The following is an 8686-nucleotide window of genomic DNA, read 5'->3' on the forward strand; positions in this document are numbered from 1 at the left end:
CAACCTGCGACGTATGCTGCGCACATGGAATGTTCTTCAAGAGCTTTTGAGAGTGTGGCCTACAGGTAGGGGAAATGCTTGATAACGAAGCGATGCCGGTCACTTATTTTGAGGCATGTTTTTACGCTCTTTCGCCACTGAGCATCCTGTTAACTACTATATTCGGGAGCCGGGTGTGCAGCAGGCTGATTGCAGCTAGCATGATGCCCTTCAACGATCATCTTGCTCAGTGGCAATGCAGCACGAAAAGGCGCCTCAAAATAAACGACAAGCGAGGCTTCTTGATCAAGCATATCCTATAAATGTAGGCCACTCTCTTAAACGCTCTCGAAGAAGTGCGCATGCACGCATTTTACTGACTTTGCAGCCAGATGGTGCAGCATGCGTCGGAGGTTGTGCGCTCCGTTGTTCGTATTTCTTTTTATTCCCCCTGTACACAAATCTCTTTTTCCCCTAGGGTTGCCACCTTTCCCCGAGAAAAAAACCGGCCCTTCAAGGGGGAGGTGGGGGGGGGTTGACATGCGGCGCCATTTATTGTAGCGTTTTCTAGGAGAGAAATCAAGATAACCTTTGCACTGAAAGTGATTGAGACCTTGGTTATTGCTCTGTATGTGCTTCACTGAAAAGTAACCGCAATTTCTGACCGCGGAAGCAGCATTTGGTTGTTTTGTTCCTATCTTAGGTCCCCCTCCATCTCAGGCAGCGCGCTCGGCTGCGCTCTGCTGGCGTGTCTTTGCGCAGCTTGTCGACACATATTTATCGTCTTAGTTGTTGAATTGATGCTTATAAAACGCCAAAACGGACATAATCACGGCACGACGGCCAAAAAACCGGCCAATGATGACCGGTTCTAACTATGGACCGGCAACCGGCCCGCTGTTTAAAAAACCGGTCGGGCCGGTCCAAAACCGGGCAGGTGGCAACCCTATTTTCCCCTGCACGGGCCTTTCGTGCACACGCCTTTTTTTTATCGTTTTCCTGTGCATGCCCTTCTTCCGCTATTTTTAATTCATCGCTTGCCTTTAGTTCACTATTCGTCCTGGGCACTTCCTAAAGTTGTTCTGTTTTACAATGAATCTGTCTGCCATCTTCACAGTGCAGAAGAGTCATAGAGTTTCTTGCAAAGTAATCTGGTGCCAGTGTCTATGAGACTCATTACTTCAGCAGCATGGGAATTATGGGAAGAGTAAATGTTTGCATTAGCTTTGTAATCAGCTTTGCTTGGAACGTTCTAGTGGGCGTTGAAATATTTTAAGTGCAGATAAAACAATAGTAATACAGTAAAAGCTCGTTAATTCAAACTCGGTTCATTCGAACTTACGTTTAATTCGAACTGACACCGTGGTCCCGGCACAGCCCTGTATATTTAAATGGGGGAAAACTCCAGATAATTCGAACTTGGCGGTATCCAGAATGGTTAATTCGAACTAGGATCCCTTGGTTTCCATCACCCCTCACAGAAGACGCCGGCCCAGAGTGGTTACAATGTGTTGCAAATCCAAAACAAACCAAATTTACCAGAGATGCAACACAATGAAACAGAAAAACAACAGAGTAGCGCGCTTGCTACGCTGCTGCGATAGCTTATTTCGCTGCAACGGTGCATGCCGTTGCAGGTTTTCTTTGTGCTGCAGTCGCTGGTATGGGCCTGCAATCATGTGGCGTGCACAACAAACATGTAGTAGTGCCTAATTGGCGATAACGAGTCCAGAGGTGGCTTCGTTGTGTTCTGCCCGTGCAGTGTGGTGGGATGTCCATTCATTCTACCGCCCACCCGCTAATTCAAACTCCACTTAATTCGAACAATTTTATGGTCCCCTTTGAGTGCAAATTAACGAGCTTTTACTGTAGTAGCAATTAGTGCTCAGAGGAACTAATACTAGTAGTGCTGTTTTCTACGGTCCCATGTAATTGTTTTCATGCATTTCTCTCAATATCCCCACCCTCCACCCCACTTTTTTTTTTTTTTCAAAGTAAGCAAAGGAGGCAAGGTTAATTCCAGGCGTTAATTCCATAGCTGGTGATTCGATAAAATTAATGATTCTGCAATCTATATGCATCGGTAATGATAACGTGCGGGTTTCTAACTGGTTTCAATTATTTACACCAAACTGACCTAGTTGTCGAATATTTTGAGGCGTAATTGCTTGTCAAAAGAAAAACCATGTGGGCTTATTCCGTCTGAGTAAGCACAGTGTCAAAAATACCCCGGGTGTTACAACAGCAGAAGTTTTGCTTCCTGGGCTGGATAGTGACCTCGAAAGTGCTACTACTTTTAGTGTTCTGTCAGCAGATTTCATCGAGATTTTTCATAAGATACACTGCCAGCCAGCAAAGTTGAGGAGCGTGCGTGAAATAGCTTGCTACGAAAGCTGCTGAAGTGGAAAAAGTAAATAAATTAAGCCCTAAAGGGTTCTGCTTTTTTTTTTTTTTCCCCACTTTTAACAGCTCATATCTGGCCATTGCTGGCGTTTTTTTTTCTCAAGACAGCAATGATGCAATCATTTCACACCCGTGCTCTTGAGATGAATGACTACGAGTGTCCAACCGCATGAATACGACGTTTTAGCTTCTTGAGGCCGACACTGCCAACCCCGGCAAAGGCTGGTGACAGCCTTGACTGGTGGCTGACTTTGCAAGGTTGCCGTAGGATTGTTGAGCAGTGTTGCACTTTAATGCGGCTGGTACAACCCTGCACATGGCTTCATATTCAGCCGAGAGTTGTGGGCGGGGAATTATTAGCTTTGCCTAGCCTTACCCCACAGGATGCTTGAAAGGTCAGGTTATTAAATGCCATTTTATACGTTCTCCAAATTAATCTGTCGCAACTGCAAATTTGGAGTTGAATCTGTATGTGCTGTGTTGTGTTGGTCGAACTGTGTGAATAGGCTAACTAAAGAGTAGCGCAACGTTGTCCTTGGGAAATGAGAGTGGACAGTTGTGATTTCGGAAGAGCTTGGTAATCAGAGGAGCAGTTTTACAGTTAGGCTTTTTCGTAAATTAAACATAGAGGTAGCAGAATCAGGTTGAAAAGTTTTTAAGGATTGCTGCTTAATTACTCAAAAGTGTGCTTGATTCTGACGTGAACTATCTGACAGCTAGAAGAGGCTGAAAACTAAAAAAAAGAAATTAAAGCATGATTTCATTTAGTATTTATCCTTATTTCATTTGAACATCTTTCATGTTTTACAGGTTGGTTTTTCTAGCCTTGTAGCTGTTTACAGGTCTTTTTGCACGGGAGGCACAGAATTCCCTCCCGTGGGTTAACGCTGGCTTATTACATCCATACTGAAGCTGAAGGGCACTCTTCTAATAAATCTGTGGCGCCCAAACATTGTCATTTTAATTGACAGACGACTGAAAAAAAATCCCAGCACATTCTTTGAGCTCCACACTTGCTCTTCAGCGGCAGAGTGGTGGGCAAACCCTTTGTGCGACAATGACTGCAACCTTCTGTCCGTCTCTGTCTCTTTTTTTCCTTCTCCCCACAGAAGCTGCGCTTACACGCAAGAGTGCCTTCTTCCTTCCTCATCTCAACGGGCCCGTTCTCATCGTGGTGGCGAGAAAGAGAGCTCCCCCCCCTGCAACGACGACCCCCCCCCTTCTGTACAGCATATGTGCAATTTGCGGAGCAAATTCGCTTGTGTGACTTGTTTGCGTTATGTACATAGCCTGTTGCCCAATGTGTGCTGTCCTGCGAGTTACAAACCACAGCACTCCCATACACACAAACCCCTGGTGCTTCCCTCGAGTCAATCAGTGCTGATGTTGCAAGCCCGTTCATCAAGAACTCCGCCTTGACCCGAAGCCAACAGCTGCCGTGCATTCAGACACCCCTCCTCCTCCTCCTCTTGTGAGACGGAAGTAGCACAGATAGCGGCGGCTGGTGCACGAATGCTGTTTCGCATTGTCTCGTCGTTGCTTTGAAGGCACCGGATGGCCAGACGCGAGGTTCATCCCGGAACTTTTGAGGGGCAGTGAAGAAACTGCTAGCGCTTCTTCCTTCGGTGTATTTTTTTTTGTTAGTATTTTTTAATTTGGTTTGTCCCCGTGCTTTGTTTTCGGTGTTGCTGGTCACGCGTGCCGCATTGTGTTGTCTGGAGGCCAGGACCACTGGCTGTCTATGTAGTTGTTTGTTTGTCTGTATGCACTTCTGGTCATTGTCGGCAGAGTCCCGCACATGTTGTCTGAGCCTTGTGCGTGCTGCACCGACGTATATATGCCGCATGCGGTGAATGACGACGTTGTTTCTCATCTTTTATCCCCCTCGCTCTCTCTCCTCGGCCCACAATGGCTTACTATGTAGCCGTGCTTGCTTGGCACTAGAGGGAATCTGTCGATTACAGTTGTTTTGCAATAATATATATATATATATATATATAAATATATACATAAACATTATATATATCTATACACGAATGACAATGTAGGGACACTTCCTGTTCAGCTCTGTCAGCCCTTTTTCCATTTTAGGGACGTTTGCGTATGAGGAGTGAAGTTTTAATACCATAATGAATTTGTTTTACGTTAGCCTGGAATGCATTGTTTTCAAAACATAAAGGCAGTATTCGAAGCTCCATCATTTCGTGGCTACACTTTCAGAGCTCAAGACAACTCAAGGGTTTGTAAATGTAGTGCCTGTAGCTGGAGCACAATCAGCAAAGAAAGGAGCTTACATCAGTGCTGGGGCAGCATTCGTTTACTGCGTGAAGCTTTTAACCCCGCTGAAAGAAAGTACATGATGGCTTTGCTCAGCGTGCGTGCTTAGGCATTTCTTTTTTGCAGATGTAAAAAAAGTGATGTTATCTTGTTCCTCCCGGCGAAATCTTTACTTCCACAGTGGCATGCATGTCTCTGGCAGTGGATCCTTTGTTATGTTAACTAGTTCTGTAAATCAAAGAAAGCACCTGATTTACCTACTACCTTGTTGCCCATCACTTCCTTCCGGCCCAGTTAGGTAGGGGTAAACGTTGTTAGCTGGCTCAGAACCCTTTTGTTTGGGTTTATAAACAGAGCATGACCTAACAAAGGTCGTGCGATATGAAATGTGCTGTTTCGGTGCTGTACTTACACAAAAGCTGCACGCGGCGCGCTCGGGATTGTGTGGTGCTCGTCTCGTAAGCGCTCTGTACAGTGGGTTAGTCCCACTGAGGGATATACTACAAGCGCCCAGCTTTAATCTGTTGCAGGCCAGTCCAAAGAGCTCAGGCTAATGTTAAAAGGAGTACACACTCTCGAGGTGGCCTCTGCATCATTGGAAGTCCCTCAGAACACCTCCCTTTTTAATACTTCTTGCTCTACTTTCACCATTGCTAACGTCTGATGACCGTGGACAACCAGTGTCGAGATACGTGAATTCCTTTCTGGAACCTTTAACTTCAGAGGAGAGCTGTTAAACTTAGTACAACTATCAGTGTTCTTGACTCTTAGTGCCACTCAGCGAATCCTGTCATTGCTTGGAACTGTTGTATGCGCAAATGTCTTGTGTTTCAGCATTTGTCTTGTGTGCTTTTGTGAGGTCCAGATTGCCGCTGCTTGTGTTTTAACCCGCTGCAAAGAAGAGTGCAGAGTTGGTGATGTAGTCACCTTGTCTGCAAGCTGACATAGTTCGTGCATTGATGCGGGCATGAGTTTCCGGACAGAGTCTTCGCTTACGTGGGGAAGTCATGCGACACATTATCAAGATGGCTTCTCTGAAAAACTCATTCGCATCGTATCATGTCGTCGTTGAGCACAAGTGTATTACCACAAAAGCATCAGCCAAGGGACCAAGCATTGATCATCCAGCGGAGAAGTATGTTTTAAAGCTCAACACACAAACCCCAGAGATGCTCCAAAGCATGCAAAGTATACTTAGACATGAAGCCGAAAATGCCGCCCTGAAGAGAACCTCTTTCGATGACTGGAAACAGGTACAAGTTGTATACAAGAGCATGTTTTGTCACTCTGTCAGCACTGTCGCGTTTTATGCCAATGAGAGTGTTTGAAGGAAATGTGGCGCATTATTCGGGAACATAGCGTACTGCACTCTAATAAAAAGCACGGGTGTTTTGCCCGTCGGGAGTAGCGATGGCTGCCATGTTGCCCGAACATTCAAACGCAGATTTTTGTAGGACCTTTTTTTTTTTTTTTTGTACATTGCCAAGATGTCTATTAAAAGAATGTTTTTATGGCTGTACGCAGCGGTTGTTTCTTGTCTAGCTTGCCTGCCAGACTTGCTTCATGGAGCTCTTCATTTTCAGGTAAAACTTGATACAGTAAAAGCTCGTTAATTCGAACCACAAGGGGACGCCATTTCAGTTCAAATTAATAAGACTTCAAACTAATGAAAGAATACAAAATGTTTGCCTTGTGGCATTTGGATTGATTTTACCCTATTTTGCCTTCTCCGTTCTACGCAGCTTCGTGCGTAGGCACAGGGTGAGTTTGTGTGGCCAAGTGCCAGGTGCCAAGGAGGTGGCACAGTGGCAGATAGTTCGAATTATCTGTGGCAGAACCTACTCGTGTTCGAATTAATGGCCTTCTTTATACATATACATACATATACTTATATGGAGACTTGGTCAGACCAAATTGTACAGTTCCAATTATTCATAAATACGAATTATTGAAGTTTGAATTAACGAGCTTCCACTGTATTACCGAATTTTTTTTCCGTCAGAATGATACTTCTGCAAATAATGATAAACCTGATTTATTTCCAAAAATTTGCGACCATTAAAACTATAAAAAAGACTAGCATGGAACAATTTTTTATAGCAAAGTGTTGCCTTGCATAGCCCGAACTTTGGAACAATCCAAACCTACAGATCAAAATTATTGTGACATAGTTAACTGATCATTAGAGAGCTGCTTTAGCTTTCTTAATGAACGGCACAAAGTTGCTTAAAACTGGGTTTTGGCCATGTTTACTTGGAGGAAATTGCAAAGACACAGCACAGACCTTGCAAAAAACTAGAGGACCCTTCACACCAGCCTTCAAGAAGTGCACTACTGACATTCTCAACTACAAATCTAAGTGGTTTTTAGTTTTAGAACAACTAAGGTGACAACTCACTTAAAACGCTGGCAGAATTGGTGCGAGTTTGGAAATGTCATTTTTCCTCATTACCCGTCAAATTTGTGTACCTTCAATAGTCATTACCGTGGTTGACAATTTTCATTAATTAAAATATAGTCCAAGTTTTTGAGAGATGCTAAAACTGTTATTTCTTTTCATAATTCTTACCTTCAAATTTGCAGAGGTTAAAAAGCCGGAAATAAAGGGCTGTTTGTAGAACCTCAGTAAACATTGCTTGATTGATTGTAGGGTTCAGAAGAAAGTGACTGCTAGAGCTTAAAGGGGCAAACAAAATATAAGTTTGTTTTAGTCGGATGATTTGGTGTTTTATAGTGCCCTCAGTGGTTTTCCAGCAGCAAGCAATGCTGTATTTAGTGAGAAATTGAACATTAATCGGCCAGATTTTGGGGAAATCCCGAAGGTGGAGTAAGTTTCTGCAAAGGAAAGTTTGACATCCACCTGAATGCAGCCGTACGGCTACAAAGGAAGCTGTACAGCTTGAACATTGAACATTTTAAACCAAATTTCAATTCTCCCACTAAATCGCGTGTTTCGTGACGTCGACAACAACTTCCCCAGAGCAGGGCCTTAAAACTAAAGATAGTCTGCTGACCGGGGCTGCTACCATCTCACAGACGGCCGTTTGGTTATCTTGCTTATCGCCCACTTTCATAGATGGCAGTGCAGTACCATCTTCTGCCGGACTTCTATACCTGCCTTATTTTTATCGGGGTTCATACTAATTGTTCCCTAAAACATAAGCTGACTCGACAAACATGGCCACGTAAGTGACTGTGCCACTTATGTCAGTTGGTCAGTGCTGTGTCGGACAAATCCAACATGTCCGACGGCTGTGTTAGGCAGGGTCAGCCAGCAAAGTGACGCACTAACTGCGTCGATGGTTGTGTGTTTGCAACTCTAATTGTTCACCCCACCATTATTAATCTTACAAAAAGAATATGCCCTATATTTAGGCCAAGTAGCTAATTAGAAGCTTAATTGAGTAAAGTTCACATTAAAAGTCATGTCAGTTATTCTAATGAAGCAGTCTTCCGAATAAAAGAAACTTGCATTCTGTCTGCATGACCCCTTTGAGTCTTTTCCCTCCTAATCGGTGATTGGCCCTGACATAGATTCCCACTTCTGTGGCTGTATCTAAAAGGCAGCTGTTCCGTGCATTTTGTCTTGCAGCTTCTGGTGGTCCTTATTTGCTGAAACAAAGCTGGAAGAGCAGCTGTGGCAAAATGTAGCATGTTAAGTGTATTCTAACCGTAAACAGAACTCTCGATACTAAATAAAAAAAATATTCTCGGCCTCTTCTGGCTCCATTGAACCGAATTCCCGTGTACTCTGACAATGGTTCTTCTGGCAACTGTGTAGAATGCCAGGTCTCTGTGTGGTCTACGAAAGCACCTCGGCAGCAGCAAGAAGCGCTAGCTTCTTGTTGCTGTGCCATACACGCAAAAATTCGGGAATCTTTAAGAATCTGGTTGCCAACACCCCATTCTTAGTTGTAACACCGCAATGACATCTCACTTGGAGCTGCCTTGACTTTCAACCCGTAACCTCAGACAAACATAAAAATTTCCTCTGATCAGCTTTTGCAATGCTTGCAGTATTTAGGTA

The 8686-nt window shown here is 44.1% G+C and overlaps 1 protein-coding gene across 4 annotated transcripts in view; it reads left to right on the plus strand.

Moving 5' to 3' along the window:
- Positions 1-6178, plus strand: part of Frl (formin-like protein) — a 269253-nt gene extending 263075 nt beyond the window's left edge. For all 4 annotated transcript variants that reach the window (XM_077699090.1, XM_077699091.1, XM_077699093.1 and 1 more), the window contains exon 27: positions 3492-6178. The gene's annotated coding sequence lies outside the window, so the exon portion shown is untranslated. The remainder of the gene's footprint in view (positions 1-3491) is intronic.
- Positions 6179-8686: the final 2508 nt, after the last annotated feature.

The sequence above is a fragment of the Haemaphysalis longicornis genome, unplaced genomic scaffold (genome assembly GCF_048455015.1).
Source record: "Haemaphysalis longicornis isolate Haplotype H1 unplaced genomic scaffold, Haemaphysalis longicornis Haplotype H1 scaffold_2, whole genome shotgun sequence".
Lineage (NCBI taxonomy): Eukaryota > Metazoa > Arthropoda > Arachnida > Ixodida > Ixodidae > Haemaphysalis > Haemaphysalis longicornis.